Here is a 17,216-nt window from a genome sequence, read left to right as displayed (position 1 = left end):
CTCTAGTAGCGCTGCTTACTCACACAAAAGATAAAGGAAAAAAAAACCTCAATACTCACCTGCCCCACTACTGCTTTCGGACTGCAGTCTCGGTCTGATGCCCGCTCCTCGCAGCTATGGGAGAGACGTCATGACGTCTCTCCCATAGCGCACAGCCGCACACACTGCCTGAGCCAGAAGGAGGCAATGTGTATTAATTTTTCTTTTTTACATTACCCCTGGACCACACAAAATGGTCAGCAGGATCTACCATGTTGTTTTCCCATTTCCCAACACTTTACATTGCTCAGCTGTTAAACGTCATATGCTAAGCACACACTGTCAGATAAAATGTCTGTCACACTGAAGATATCGTGACCATACACTGGGGGAAATTTATCAGAGTACCAACCAATCAGTTCCTGTCATGTTAACGGCTTGTTTGAACAATGACAGGAGCTGACGTATTGGTACTTTGGCTCTCTACAATTAAACTCTCTCCATGCTTTGATACAACCCCTCAGTAGAGATGTGCACTGGAAACTTTTCGGGTTTTGTGTTTTGGTTTTGGATTCAGTTCCGCGGCCGTGTTTTGGATTCGGACGCGTTTTGGCAAAACCTCCCTGAAAATGTTTTGTCGGATTCGGGTGTGTTTTGGATTCGTGTGTTTTTTTTTTTAAAAACCTCAAAAACAGCTTAAGTCATAGAATTTGGGGATAATTTTGATCCTATAACCACTCATTTCCTGTCTATTCTGAACACTTCACACCTCACAATACTACTTTTAGTCCTAAAATTTGCACAGAGGTCGCTGGATGACTAAGCAAAGCGACCCAAGAGGGTGGCACAAACACCTGGCCCATCTAGGAGTGGCACTGCAGTGTCAGACAGGATGGCACTTTAAAAAAACTGGCCCCAAACAGCACATGATGCAAAGAAAAGACAAAAAGAGGTGCACTGTGGTCGCTGGACGGCTAAGCTAAGCGACACAAACACCTCAATATCACAGGAATTATACGTTCTAATCAATGGTATTATTGGTCCAAATCACTGGAAGAAAATGACAAAATCACAGGAATTATTCGTTCTAATCAATGGTATTATTGGTCCAAATCACTGGAAGAAAATGACAAAATCACTGGAATTATTCGTTCTAATCAATGGTATTATTGGTCCAAATCACTGGAAGAAAATGACAAAATCACAGCAATTATTCGTTCTAATCAATGGTATTATTGGTCCAAATCACTGGAAGAAAATGACAAAATTACTGGAATTATTAATTCTAATCAATGGTATTATTGGTCCAAATCACTGGAAGAAAATGACAAAATCACTGGAATTATTCGTTCTAATCAATGGTATTATTGGTCCAAATCACTGGAAGAAAATGGAATGGATGGATACTTGCAGTGACACAGAGCTGCAAGATACAGCAATGGCCTACTGTACACAACTATATACTGTTGGGTCACCAAAACGCTGCACTGTAATATATACTGCTCACAAAAATGCTGCACAGATTTGGAATGGATACTTGCAGTGACACAGAGCTGCAAGATACAGCAATGGCCTACTGTACTGTACTACTATAAGTATAATTAATTATATACTGGTGGTACCCAGTCCCCACAATAAAGCACACTGAGCACAGATATTTGCAGCACACTGAGCACAGATATGGAGCGTTTTCAGGCAGAGAACGTAGATATTTTAAGCACACTGAGCACAGATATTTGCAGCACACTGAGCACAGATATTTGCAGCACACTGAGCACAGATTACGGAGCTTTTCAGGGAGAGAACGTTGCCACGTCCTCTCTGTTCAATCTCCAATGCACGAGTGAAAATGGCGGCGACGCGCGGCTGTTTATATAGAATACGTATCTCGCGAGAATCCGACAGTGGGATGATGACGTTCGGCCTCGTTCGGGTTAACCGAGCAAGGCGGGAAGATCCGAGGCTGCCTCGGAACCGTGTAAAATGGGTGAAGTTCGGGGGGGTTCGGATATCGAGGAACCGTACCCGCTCATCTCTACTCCTCAGTCACATTATTGCCTGCCTCCACTTATGTGGAGATGTTTCTGAACATTTTTCGACGGAGGATATCTCTCTCCCCATGTTACTGGCTTATCTAATTCCTCTGATTGGCCTAATCAATATTTTCATCAAGGTGCTTATGTACCCCTTTTATACCACCTGAGGCGGAACGCACCCGGGAGCCTGACATGGGTGCTTCCTGGCTGCGACCTGCCTCAGTCCCCTCGCCGCCACTGTTTCCAACCAGGCATATTGCTGGGTTGCTGACACGTGTTGAACACTGCTCGCTGCCCGTGTTGGAAAACTGGGTTGCTCGACCTGGATTATTCCAACTGGGCCCTTTTACATCGCACAGCAACATGGGTTTTGCGCGCTCATGTGCTATAACCCGTGTTCAAAGCTGGCTGTGTAAAAGGGCTATAACAGTGCAGCACCCGCCTCCTGTCTCTGAGGAGGAGCTGGCATTTTGGTTTCACCCAATTATAGAACATTGGCCATAGCAATAGTAGCAACAGCTAGGAAAAAGATTCTCCAGATGTGGATCCAGCCAGCCCCTTCCTCTTCAGATGTATTTAAATAAAAACTATTTTATGTCATGAGGATTTGCTGGCTGTAGGCAACCTTTTACAAAGAGAAAAAGGACTGAAGAATTATCATTTTTATTTTATTAGAACCTAAACTTTCTTCCACGGTTCTGACCACGACAAGCATGACATTTGCACTCTGACCTCCTAGTGCTTTTTTTCATCTGACATTAATATCAGTACCTGAAACCTGGACCGTTGGATTGCCTTGAGGACCGCGTTTGAGAGCTTCTGTGTTAACATTTACCATGTGAATACCAGAAATTTGACAGTATATTTTTATGTTATATGTAGTGTTGACTTAGGTTAAGGTTTAGGCTAATGCCCCCTACAGACTCGGCGATCCGCCGTCAAGCTGCCCGACGGCGGATACGGCCAACGGGCGACCCGGCGGCGGGGGGAGGTGACGGGGGGAGTGAAGTTTCTTCACTCCCCCCGTCACCCGGCGCTATAGCAATGCATGCTAATATGGACGAGATTGTCCATATTGGCCTGCATGCATAAGCGACGGGGCACCAACGATGAACGAGCACGGGGCCGCGCATCGTTCATCATTGGTACCTACACACTGCACAATATGAACGAGTTCTCGTTAATTAATGAACGAGAATGTTCATATCGTGCAGTGTTATCTGCCAGTGTGTAGGGCCCTTAAAATATGCAAAAAACTGAATGACAACATTCTGGTGTCAACATGTTAAATGTCGATATTATGAACATTTACATACTGTATTTTAACCATGTCAACATCTGTGAATAGTGACATATTGCTTGTTGACCTAATGTCCAGGGCCCAGAACTGACAAATGAGGCAGCCCCCTTCCCCTCCACCACACACACTGCCCCATTGCTCCCCCCCTACATTCCCCAAACTTACATTTTGAGGGGGCTGGGTGGCAGCATTTTGAGGGGACTCGGGAGGGGCCGAATGTCAGCTCCTAATTGGCTGCTGGTCTGTGAGCTCCGATTGGCTCACGGCCGGCATTGTAGTAAGAATAGCTCTGTCCCTCCGAGGCTGCCTGCCGGTGAGCAGGCAGCTGGCCCTGTCCCTGATCCTCACTGCTGCCTCTCGGGCCCCGTCTCAGTCCAGGCCCGGGACTAGAGTCCCCACTATCCCCCCTTGATGGCGGTCCTGCTAATGTCCATGTTGATATTCTAACAGTTGACATTCAGAACCTGTTGACATTCCTGTGTCAACATTCTGCATGTCAACTTTTCATACCACATCCCCAAACACAAATGTTGTCTCATGACTATTAATTGTATGCGTGAGCATTTCCAAAAAAATAAAAAGTTTTACTTAAAAAAAACTTCTTTCTTTGTTGTTTATCTGTCAGAATCCAAAGGGAAATTCTTTCCATGTGTGTAATACAATGTGGGGAGAAAAAACACCCCAATATCAAGGTAATTGCTAGCTGTAAGCGCTCCAGGCTTAATGACTGAGAATAAATGTATTTATTTTATCTATTGGTGTGTTTTTTTCTCTGTCTTTTCCTGTGGCGCTACCTATTCCGGTAAGTGCTCCCAGTCATTGTCTTTAACAACTTGTTGATGCCTGTGTTGTGACAAGTGCTGGCATGTCCTACCAGTCCGAGTGCTGCTGCCAATTCATGCTGCAACGTGCAGTCCCACAATAGCTGGCAGCCGTTCCTCCGCAGTTTAGGCAACAGTAGCTGGTGAAAAGGTTGTGCGCAGGCCAGGTAAGCAGGTAATTACAGGTCTGATAATTGGAAATTTGGGGAAAGAGCACTATTTTAACATGAGGAGAATCTATGGGCCTAATTCAAACCTGGTCGCAATCAGGCGTTTTTTGCACTGCTGCGACCAGGTAGGGGAAGGGGGTAATCGCTGTGCAGGGGTGCGAATGCATGTGCAGAGAGCTCCACAAACAAAAGTTTGTGCAGGACTTTGTCACACTCGCGGTGCTGCGGCTGCCGCGCTTACCGCGTCGGGTGCGCTGGGTCTCCCGGCGGTCGCCGCCCCCGGTGGGCTCCGGGTTGTTGCGTCTTGCTGGCGCTGCCTCCGGCGGGTTCCCGGGGTGTGGGCGCCGCCATTGCGCCTGGCGTTCACGGGAGCGTGGTGGGCGAGTGACGTCATCGGCCCCTTCCGCCAATTGGGAGAGAGCGGGAAGTTCAAAGGAAGACGCCGTGCAGAGCTCCGGCACCTGAGTGTCGTCTCTTCTATGATCACCAGTGCTAGCAGCGTTCAGTGAGTTCTCTAAACTGAACGTCTCCTGTGTACCAGTGTTTGCAGAGTATCTCTCAGTGGAACATTCCTTGTGCTTCCAGCGTTTGCAGAGTATCTCTCAGTGGAACATTCCTTGTGCTTCCAGCGTTTGCAGAGTATCTCTCAGTGGAACATTCCTTGTGCTTCCAGCGTTTGCAGAGTATCTCTCAGTGGAACATTCCTTGTGCTTCCAGCGTTTGCAGAGTATCACTCAGTGGAACAATCACTGTGCTACCAGCGTTACAGTGTATCACTCAGTGGAACAATCACTGTGCTACCAGCGTTACAGTGTATCACTCAGTGGAACAATCACTGTGCTACCAGCGTTACAGTGTATCACTCAGTGGAACAATCACTGTGCTACCAGCGTTACAGTGTATCACTCAGTGGAACATTCACTGTGCTACCAGCGTTACAGTGTATCACTCAGTGCAACATTCACTGTGCTACCAGCGTTACAGTGTATCACTCAGTGGAACATTCCTTGTGCTTCCAGCGTTTGCAGAGTATCACTCAGTGGAACAATCACTGTGCTACCAGCGTTACAGTGTATCACTCAGTGGAACATTCACTGTGCTACCAGCGTTACAGTGTATCACTCAGTGCAACATTCACTGTGCTACCAGCGTTACAGTGTATCACTCCGTGGAACATTCACTGTGCTACCAGCGTTACAGTGTATCACTCAGTGGAACAATCACTGTGCTACCAGCGTTACAGTGTATCACTCAGTGGAACAATCACTGTGCTACCAGCGTTACAGTGTATCACTCAGTGGAACATTCACTGTGCTACCAGCGTTACAGTGTATCACTCAGTGGAACAATCACTGTGCTACCTGCGTTACAGTGTATCACTCAGTGGAACAATCACTGTGCTACCAGCGTTACAGTGTATCACTCAGTGGAATATTCACTGTGCTACCAGCGTTACAGTGTATCACTCAGTGGAACAATCACTGTGCTACCAGCGTTACAGTGTATCACCTAGTGGAACATTCACTGTGCTACCTGCGTTACAGTGTATCACTCAGTGGAACAATCACTGTGCTACCAGCGTTACAGTGTATCACTCAGTGGAATATTCACTGTGCTACCAGCGTTACAGTGTATCACCTAGTGGAACATTCACTGTGCTACCTGCGTTACAGTGTATCACTCAGTGGAACAATCACTGTGCTACCAGCGTTACAGTGTATCACCTAGTGGAACATTCACTGTGCTACCTGCGTTACAGTGTATCACTCAGTGGAACAATCACTGTGCTACCTGCGTTACAGTGTATCACCTAGTGGAACATTCACTGTGCTACCAGCGTTACAGTGTATCACTCAGTGGAACAATCACTGTGCTACCAGCGTTACAGTGTATCACCTAGTGGAACATTCACTGTGCTACCAGCGTTACAGTGTATCACTCAGTGGAACAATCACTGTGCTACCAGCGTTACAGTGTATCACCTAGTGGAACATTCACTGTGCTACCAGCGTTACAGTGTATCACTCAGTGGAACAATCACTGTGCTACCTGCGTTACAGTGTATCACCTAGTGGAACATTCACTGTGCTACCAGCGTTACAGTGTATCACTCAGTGGAACAATCACTGTGCTACCAGCGTTACAGTGTATCACTCAGTGGAACAATCACTGTGCTACCAGCGTTACAGTGTATCACCTAGTGGAACATTCACTGTGCTACCAGCGTTACAGTGTATCACTCAGTGGAACAATCACTGTGCTACCAGCGTTACAGTGTATCACCTAGTGGAACATTCACTGTGCTACCAGCGTTACAGTGTATCACTCAGTGGAACAATCACTGTGCTACCTGCGTTACAGTGTATCACTCCGTGGAACAATCACTGTGCTACCAGCGTTACAGTGTATCACTCAATGGAACATTCACTGTGCTACCAGCGTTACAGTGTATCACTCTGTGGAACATTCACTGTGCTACCAGCGTTACAGTGTATCACTCAGTGGAACAATCACTGTGCTACCTGCGTTACAGTGTATCACTCAATGGAACATTCACTGTGCTACCAGCGTTACAGTGTATCACTCAGTGGAACAATCACTGTGCTACCTGCGTTACAGTGTATCACTCAATGGAACATTCACTGTGCTACCAGCGTTACAGTGTATCACTCTGTGGAACATTCACTGTGCTACCAGCGTTACAGTGTATCACTCAGTGGAACAATCACTGTGCTACCAGCGTTACAGTGTATCACTCAGTGGAACATTCACTGTGCTACCAGCGTTACAGTTTATCACTCAGTGGAACAATCACTGTGCTACCAGCGTTACAGTGTATCACTCAGTGGAACAATCACTGTGCTACCAGCGTTACAGTGTATCACTCAGTGGAACAATCACTGTGCTACCAGCGTTACAGTGTATCACTCAGTGGAACAATCACTGTGCTACCAGCGTTACAGTGTATCACTCAGTGGAACATTCACTGTGCTACCAGCGTTACAGTGTATCACTCAGTGCAACATTCACTGTGCTACCAGCGTTACAGTGTATCACTCAGTGGAACATTCCTTGTGCTTCCAGCGTTTGCAGAGTATCACTCAGTGGAACAATCACTGTGCTACCAGCGTTACAGTGTATCACTCAGTGGAACATTCACTGTGCTACCAGCGTTACAGTGTATCACTCAGTGCAACATTCACTGTGCTACCAGCGTTACAGTGTATCACTCCGTGGAACATTCACTGTGCTACCAGCGTTACAGTGTATCACTCAGTGGAACAATCACTGTGCTACCAGCGTTACAGTGTATCACTCAGTGGAACAATCACTGTGCTACCAGCGTTACAGTGTATCACTCAGTGGAACATTCACTGTGCTACCAGCGTTACAGTGTATCACTCAGTGGAACAATCACTGTGCTACCTGCGTTACAGTGTATCACTCAGTGGAACATTCACTGTGCTACCAGCGTTACAGTGTATCACTCAGTGGAACAATCACTGTGCTACCAGCGTTACAGTGTATCACTCAGTGGAATATTCACTGTGCTACCAGCGTTACAGTGTATCACTCAGTGGAACAATCACTGTGCTACCAGCGTTACAGTGTATCACCTAGTGGAACATTCACTGTGCTACCTGCGTTACAGTGTATCACTCAGTGGAACAATCACTGTGCTACCAGCGTTACAGTGTATCACTCAGTGGAATATTCACTGTGCTACCAGCGTTAAAGTGTATCACCTAGTGGAACATTCACTGTGCTACCTGCGTTACAGTGTATCACTCAGTGGAACAATCACTGTGCTACCAGCGTTACAGTGTATCACCTAGTGGAACATTCACTGTGCTACCTGCGTTACAGTGTATCACTCAGTGGAACAATCACTGTGCTACCTGCGTTACAGTGTATCACCTAGTGGAACATTCACTGTGCTACCAGCGTTACAGTGTATCACTCAGTGGAACAATCACTGTGCTACCAGCGTTACAGTGTATCACCTAGTGGAACATTCACTGTGCTACCAGCGTTACAGTGTATCACTCAGTGGAACAATCACTGTGCTACCAGCGTTACAGTGTATCACCTAGTGGAACATTCACTGTGCTACCAGCGTTACAGTGTATCACTCAGTGGAACAATCACTGTGCTACCTGCGTTACAGTGTATCACCTAGTGGAACATTCACTGTGCTACCAGCGTTACAGTGTATCACTCAGTGGAACAATCACTGTGCTACCAGCGTTACAGTGTATCACTCAGTGGAACAATCACTGTGCTACCAGCGTTACAGTGTATCACCTAGTGGAACATTCACTGTGCTACCAGCGTTACAGTGTATCACTCAGTGGAACAATCACTGTGCTACCAGCGTTACAGTGTATCACCTAGTGGAACATTCACTGTGCTACCAGCGTTACAGTGTATCACTCAGTGGAACAATCACTGTGCTACCTGCGTTACAGTGTATCACTCCGTGGAACAATCACTGTGCTACCAGCGTTACAGTGTATCACTCAATGGAACATTCACTGTGCTACCAGCGTTACAGTGTATCACTCTGTGGAACATTCACTGTGCTACCAGCGTTACAGTGTATCACTCAGTGGAACAATCACTGTGCTACCTGCGTTACAGTGTATCACTCAATGGAACATTCACTGTGCTACCAGCGTTACAGTGTATCACTCAGTGGAACAATCACTGTGCTACCTGCGTTACAGTGTATCACTCAATGGAACATTCACTGTGCTACCAGCGTTACAGTGTATCACTCTGTGGAACATTCACTGTGCTACCAGCGTTACAGTGTATCACTCAGTGGAACAATCACTGTGCTACCAGCGTTACAGTGTATCACTCAGTGGAACATTCACTGTGCTACCAGCGTTACAGTTTATCACTCAGTGGAACAATCACTGTGCTACCAGCGTTACAGTGTATCACTCAGTGGAACAATCACTGTGCTACCAGCGTTACAGTGTATCACTCAGTGGAACAATCACTGTGCTACCAGCGTTACAGTGTATCACTCAGTGGAACAATCACTGTGCTACCAGCGTTACAGTGTATCACTCAGTGGAACAATCACTGTGCTACCTGCGTTACAGTGTATCACTCCGTGGAACATTCACTGTGCTACCAGAGTTACAGTGTATCACTCAGTGGGACATTCTCTGAGTTACAGTGTTTCTCTTAGGGGGACACCTCCTGTGTTTCCTGTATTACATGATATCTCCAAGTGGAACGCCTTCCATACTTCCAGAGTTACACTGAATCTTAAATCCTCATTTCATTTCTTCAACATCGCTCACAAGCTTCTCATTCTTCAAACATCGCTCACAAATTCTTTATTCTTCTGTGTGCTTCACCATCGTTCTCAAATCATCATTCAATTCTTCAGCATCGCTCACAAGTTCTTCATTCTTCTGTGTGCTTCACCATCGTTCTCAAATCCTCATTCATTTCTTCAGCATCGCTCACAAGTTCTTCATTCTTCTGTGTGCTTCACCATCGTTCTCAAATCCTCATTCATTTCTTCAGCATCGCTCACAAGTTCTTCATTTTTCTGTGTGCTTCACCATCATTCTCAAATCCTCATTTAATTCTTCAGCATTATACGCCAGTTACTACGGCTAGTTCTGCATGAGGAAAACCTACATCCGGCCATCCCTGCTCCGGCCCAGCTGTGGTTTCTCTTTCCGATCATCGGAAGAACCCCCGAGTTCTCAACACTCCGAACCCAGGTCAGTGACAGTATACTCAGGCCTCATGGACCCGGGGGATCGGTACCCAGAATCAAGTGCCATCCAAAACTTAGTTTCCCGAGTTCAGAGTCAGGAGGAGGCACAGGGCCAGGTGATGCAGTATCTCCAGGAATTATCCGGCCGGCTGGATCAAATTCAGGCTATAGTTCCGGCTCCAGTTCCAGTACCCGCTCCAGTGGTTGCCACCAGTAATGTTCAATCCTTGTCCGGAACCAGGTCACTCCTTCAGCTTCCCACTCCCTCTCGCTATAATGGGAATCCAAAGAATTGCCGTGGTATTCTCAATCAATGCGAGGTGCATTTTGAACTACTCTCACACAACTTCCCCACGGATCGGGCCAAAGTGGCATACATTATTTCCTTGCTTGAAGGTTCAGCGTTGGATTGGGTGTCTCCGATGTGGGAGCGATCTGACCCTTTGGTTTCCAGTTACACCAATTTCATTGCGTCATTCCGAAGGATTTTTGATGAGCCCTGCAGAATGACTGCTGCTTCCTCGGACCTGCTCCGAGTCCGTCAAGGCTCCCGTTCAGTGGGACAGTATGTGATTCACTTCCAGACCATAGCCTCGGAACTACGCTGGAATAATGATGCTCTCCGGGCCGCTTTCTGGAACGGGCTCTCCGACCGTCTAAAAGACGAGCTGGTCACTAGGGATCTGCCAGATTCCTTAGAACAGTTGATCTCACTCTGCGTTAAGGTGGATCTCCGCATGCAGGAACGAGGTGGCGAACGTAGTCGGTCGGATCGATCCAGATTCCGGTCTCTCCCGTCTAAGCAAACAGTTACCCCAAGTTCGGATGAACCCATGCAAATCAATCGATCCCGGCTGTCCCCGGAAGAACGACAGCGCTGTCGTGAGGGTAAACTCTGCCTCTACTGTGGAGCCGCGGATCACTTTATCAAATTCTGCAAGTCCCGTCCGGGAAACGGGCAGTCCTAGCTTGTTCCGGAGAAGTCGAGTTAGGGGTTACATCTAAATCTTCTCCGACAGTGGATTGTTTACTCTCCGTGTCTCTGTTTTCTGAGTCTATAGCTAAACCTGTTAAAGCCCTGCTGGACTCTGGGGCTGCAGGGAACTTTGTTTCTCTTTCTTGTGTTCAGAGTCTGGGTTTACAGTTACAGTCTGTCAAACGACCTATTACGTTGACCGCCATCAATGGTACCAAAATATCTAATGGTCTTATTACAAGTCGCACAGAGCCAATCAAGCTGCAGGTCGGAGCTCTGCATCAAGAACATCTGGCGTTCCTAGTAATTCCGGAGATGCCTCACAATCTTGTTCTTGGTCTACCTTGGCTTAGAATTCACAATCCTCACGTCGACTGGAAGTCGTCACAAATAGTGTCCTGGAGTTCGTTTTGTCACTCTAATTGTCTAACTCCTGTTTACCCGCTCCGTGCATCTTCCAAGTCGGATGAGGAGCTCATTCCAGAGGCCTATCGGGAGTTCACAGACGTATTTTCAGAACAGGCGGCTGATCAGTTACCACCGCATAGACCCTGGGACCAGTGGCGTAACTTTATCCCAGTTGCCCGGAGGCAAGATAAATGTTTGTGCCCCCTCTGCCGACTTCAACTTCATAAAACAAATTTAAACCTGACTTATGGTTATGCGAAAAATACAAAAATGCAAGTACACACATAGTCAGGGGCAGAGGCACACATGGGTAAGGAGACACACACATGGGTACGGGCAGAGGCACACATAGGTTATGGGCAGAGGCACACATGGGTTACGGGAAGAGGCAGACATGAGTAGGGAGAGGCACACATTGGTAGGGAGAGGCACACATTGGTCGGGCAATGATATAGGGGGAAAACAAAGGCAGAGACAGTGAGAGACATCCACAGGCACACTGGGAGGGGGAGGGGGGCAGACACTGACTGTTGGTATGAGAGATAAACATGTAGGGGTAGAAGAAACAGGAGTGGGCTGTGGGGGAATGCAGTGCAGTTAGGACAATGTGTGGCTAGACTGAAAGCAACTGTGGAGATCACTTACCTATTCATGCTGGTAACGCCTCCTGTGCAGCCCCCATCAGAGCAGCATACTGGGCAAGCACAGCAGCAGTGTAAGATTCGTTATGCAGTCTAGCTAATCAGAGAGTGGAGAGGTGGAGTCAATGGCAGGGACTGGGCATCTGAATAAAACGAGTTGAGACCGGGGCTGTGTAATGTAATGTGGCTGCGCGCTGCCTAATTACGGTAATAGGTAGTGCGCGGCCAAGTGTGACAGTGTATTTCAGTGGCGGCAGCCGGACCGAGGAGATGAAAGTATGGCCAGCGCGGGGGGGCATTTAACACCCTGCCGTTTCACCACTGACCTGCCACCTTCACCCAATCACAATTGCGGAACTGAATTGCATTGCTGGCTGCTGCCGAGGACTCGGGAGTTAGACAGGCAGGGGCAGAGTGAGCCGGGAGAAATGTGTGAGGGCTCCCGGACGGCTGCCCTGTCAGCCCCGCATAGCGCATACAACATACTGCATATTGTTCACTCTGCTATGAGACAAAGTATGAACACACAGAGCTTCCGTAGCAGGAGATAGGCTGTACTAAGATCACATGCCCGCACTGCTGAATCCTCCACCGGCAAGGAAACCCACCCCCTACAAAAGCTTGCCCTCACCATTGTACTGTGATGGCTCTTCATTAAAGTAGCAAGGACACGGAATGGGCAGACAATGGAGGCAGTGCCCCTTCAGGCCAGGAGCCCGGCGGCAAATGACTCCATTGTCTCCCAGAGTTCCGCCCCTGCCTGGGACTGTCCCATTGAGCTTATCCCAGGGAGAATGCCACCTCGGGGATGCACATATCCCTTATCATTACCCGAGACCCAAGCTATGTCGGACTACATCAAGTCTAATCTGCTGAAAGGATTCATTCGCCCCTCTACCTCCTCGGCTGGAGACTCCACCTCTCCATTGACTCCACCTCTCTCTCAGGTTTCTTTTTCGTGAAGAAGAAAGACGGAGGGTTAAGACCATGTATTGATTATCGTGGCTTAAACGATATCACCGTTAAGAACAAATACCCTCTACCGCTAATCACGGAGCTATTTGATAGCGCTCGTGGAGCCCACGTTTTCACTAAGCTCGACTTAAGAGGAGCCTATAATTTGATACGTATCCGACAGGGGGACGAATGGAAGACGGCCTTCAATACCAGGGACGAGCATTACGAGTATCTGGTAATGCCGTTTGGCCTCAGCAATGCCCCTGCTGTTTTTCAGGGATTTGTAAATGAAATCTTCCGAGATATGTTATATCAAAGCGTAGTGGTGTACTTGGATGACATTCTGATATTTTCTAAGAATCTTGCAGAGCACCGAGTACAGTTCAAAGAAGTACTTCTTCGCCTAAGAAGGAATCGTCTCTACGGCAAGATTTCCAAATGTGTCTTCGAGGTCCCTTCAATTCCATACCTTGGATATGTCATCTCAGGTACGGAGCTTCGCATGGATCCGTAGAAACTCACTGCCATTCGGGACTGGACTCAGCCTCTCTCCTTGAAAGCGGTACAAAGATTTCTGGGCTTTGCAAATTACTACCGGAAATTTATAAAGGGATTTTCTACCATTGTTGCACCTATTACTGCCCTAACGAAAAAGGGGTCTGACCCAAGTCACTGGTCTTCAGAAGCTGAAGTAGCGTTTGCCCGGTTGAAATCAGCCTTAATGTCTGCTCCGGTACTCCAACAACCAAATTTTTCTAAACCATTCTTCTTGGAAGTCGATGCTTCTTCAGTAGGCATCGGTGCCGTTCTTTCACAGTACTCCTCTGATGGGTAGTTACATCCATGTGGTTTCCATTCTCGTAAGTTCTCTCCTGCTGAACGAAACTACAACATTGGAGATCAGGAGCTTTTAGCAATAAAATCTGCCCTAGAAGAATGGAGGTACTTAATGGAAGGTGCTAAACACCTAATTACGATCTATACCGATCACAAGAACTTGTTGTATATCAAGACGGTCCAGTGCTTGAATTCCCGTCAAGCTAGATGGGCGCTCTTTTTCACTCGATTCTCATTTGTTATTAAGTACCGGGCCGGGACTCTCAACGCTAAGGCTGATGCTCTGTCTCGTTCTTTAACGGCCTCGGATGAGGAGAATTCCTTTGAAAAGAGTTTGATTCTCAGTCCAGTCTCTATTTCAGCAGCTCCCACTACTTTGGGTCCTCCTCCTGGGAGAATGTCTGTACCAGTTGAATTTCGTCCAATGTTGCTGCAGTGCGCTCATATCTCCAAGTTTTCCGGTCATCCTGGTGTTCAAAAAATGTGTGAATTTCTGTCACACCCCGCGGGCAGCGGCGGCCGCGCTTGCCTCTGCGGGTGTCCTGGATGGCCTGGCGTCTCTCCCCTCCGGCGGCCTCGGGGGTCCGGCGTCGGGTCGGCGGGTCTCTCCGGCGGCTCCCGGAGCGAGGGCGCCGCCATGCTGCTCTAGATTAGGTAGGCGGAGCGGGGCTGACGTCATCTGCCCGCTCCGCCAATCAGACTAAGGCGGGAGGTTCAAAGCCAGACGCCGAGCAGGGAGCCGGCGCCTGTGTATCATCATTCTGCTTGTCAGAAGCAGTGATCTCCAGAGCTCCCTTGTTCCTGTTTCCGCTGTGCTTTCCAGTATACCAGTGTCTCCAGTGTCTCCAGTGTCTCAGTGTTTCCTCACGCCTCCAAGCGCCCGAGCGCCATCACGCACCTCTGTGCCTCCAAGCGCCCGAGCGCCATCACGCACTTCCGTGCCTCCAAGCGCCCGAGCGCCATCACGCACTTCCGTGCCTCCAAGCGCCCGAGCGCCATCACGCACCTTCGTGCCTCCAAGCGCCCGAGCGCCATCACGCACCTCCGTGCCTCCAAACGCCCGAGCGCCATCACGCACCTCCGTGCCTCCAAGCGCCCGAGCGCCATCACGCACCTCCGTGCCACCAAGGCGCCCGAGCGCCATCAAGCACCTCCGTGCCTCCAAGCGCCCGAGCGCCATCTCGCACCTTCGTGCCTCCAAGCGCCCGAGCGCCATCACGCACCTCCGTGCCACCAAGGCGCCTGAGCGCCATCAGCACCTCAGTGCCTCGGCACCTCAGTACCTCAGTGCCTCAGAACCTCAGCACTCCGGTGCCTCAGCACCACAGCACCTCTGTGCCTCCGCACCTTAGTACCACAGAACCTCAGCACCTCGTTGTCTCAGCACCTCAGTGCCTTCAGTACCTCAATAATACCAGCACCTCTGTACCTCAGCACTTAGCACTTTTACTAGTCTTGTTTTTCAGGAGACCTTCATCATTCCTCCGTGCTTCCTGCTTACCGTCTTCATCCTGTATGAAGAAGACCTACATCCGGCCATCTCTATTGCGACCCAGTAGCGGTTCCTCTTCCCTGTCACCGGAAGAAGCCCCGAGTCCACAACACCCTTCGACCAGGTCAGTGATAGTATACACAGGCCTCATGGACCCGGGGAATCGGAACCCAGAAGCAAGTGCCATCCAAGATCTGGTTTCCCGTGTTCAGAGTCAGGAAGCGGCGCAAAACCAGGTGATGCGGTATCTCCAAGAACTATCCGGCAGGTTGGATCAAATTCAGGTTTCCCTGGCTTCAGTAGTTCCAGTTCCAGCACCAGTACCCACTCCGGTAGTCGTTCCTGTTAATGCTCACGCAGTGTCCGGTACCAGGTCACGCCTTCAGCTTCCCACTCCCTCTCGCTACAACGGCAACCCGAAGAATTGCCGTGGTTTTCTTAACCAGTGCGAGGTGCAGTTTGAACTCCTCGCACACAATTTTCCCACGGATCGATCCAAAGTAGCATACATTATTTCCTTGCTTGAGGGTTCAGCGTTGGAATGGGTGTCTCCTTTATGGGAGCGATCTGATCCTTTGGTTTCCAACTACACTAATTTTATCTCATCTTTCCGCAGGATCTTTGATGAGCCTGGCAGAACGGCCGCTGCCTCTTCAGATCTTCTCAGAGTTCAACAAGGCTCTCGTTCAGTGGGTCAGTATGTGATTCATTTTCAGACCATAGCTTCCGAATTGCGCTGGGATAATAATGCCTTACGGGCCGCTTTCTGGAACGGGCTGTCCGACCGTCTTAAAGACGAATTGATTACAAGAGATTTGCCAGATTCTTTGGAACAGTTGATCTCGCTCTGTGTGAAAGTGGATCTCCGCATGCAGGAACGAGTTGGCGAACGTTCTCGGTCTGATCGGTGCAGATTCCGGGCTCCTCCGTCTAAACCATCGGTTACGACAGCTCCAGACGAACCCATGCAGATTAATCGGTCTCGACTGTCTCCAGAGGAGCGACAGCGTCGGCGTGAGAACAAACTTTGCCTCTACTGTGGAGCCGCGGATCACTTCCTCAAGTCTTGCAAAGCTCGCCCGGGAAACGGGCAATCCTAGCCTGTTCCGGGGAAGTCAAGCTGGGTGTGGTTTCTCAATCTTCTCCAGAAGTGGACTGTTTACTCTCAGTATCTTTGTCTACTAAAACAAAAGTCAAGACCGTTATGGCTCTTTTGGATTCAGGTGCTGCGGGGAATTTTATTTCTCTTCCCTGCGCCCAGAGTTTGGGTTTGAAATTACAGTTGGTCGAGCGACCTATTACTATTACAGCCATTAACGGGGTTCAAATTCCTAACGCCTTGATTACGAGTCAATCTGAGTCAATTCAGCTACAAGTGGGAGCTTTACATCATGAACAACTGAAGTTTCTAGTTATTCAGGAAATGTCTCATGATCTCGTTTTGGATCTTCCCTGGCTCAGGCTACACAACCCTCATGTCGACTGGGGGTCGACACAAATAATTTCTTGGAGTCCTTTCTGCCGATTGAATTGTCTTACTCCTGTCGTTCCACTCCGTGCATCGGCCAAGTTGGACGTGGAGTTAGTTCCTGAGGTTTATCGAGAGTTTTTGGATGTCTTCTCGGAACAGGCGGCTGATAAATTACCTCCGCATAGGGCTTGGGACTGTCCCATTGAGCTCATTCCTGGGAAAATACCGCCCCGAGGTCGCACTTATCCTTTGTCGGTTCCAGAGACACAAGCTATGTCTGAGTACATTAAGTCGAATTTGCAGAAGGGCTTCATCCGTCCCTCCACTTCTCCAGCGGGAGCTGGCTTCTTCTTTGTAAAGAAAAAAGATGGAGGGCTGAGAC

The 17,216-nt window shown here is 48.6% G+C and overlaps 1 protein-coding gene across 1 annotated transcript in view; it reads left to right on the top strand.

Moving 5' to 3' along the window:
* The first annotated feature begins 4,288 nt into the window (after positions 1-4,288).
* LOC134936265 (tetraspanin-1-like) overlaps positions 4,289-17,216 on the top strand; it is a 117,976-nt gene continuing 105,048 nt past the window's right edge. The window contains exon 1 of the mRNA XM_063931273.1: positions 4,289-4,303. The gene's annotated coding sequence lies outside the window, so the exon portion shown is untranslated. The remainder of the gene's footprint in view (positions 4,304-17,216) is intronic.

Source organism: Pseudophryne corroboree, chromosome 6, assembly GCF_028390025.1.
Source record: "Pseudophryne corroboree isolate aPseCor3 chromosome 6, aPseCor3.hap2, whole genome shotgun sequence".
Classification (NCBI taxonomy): Eukaryota; Metazoa; Chordata; class Amphibia; order Anura; family Myobatrachidae; genus Pseudophryne; species Pseudophryne corroboree.
This window is presented reverse-complemented; position numbering and strand designations above follow the sequence as displayed.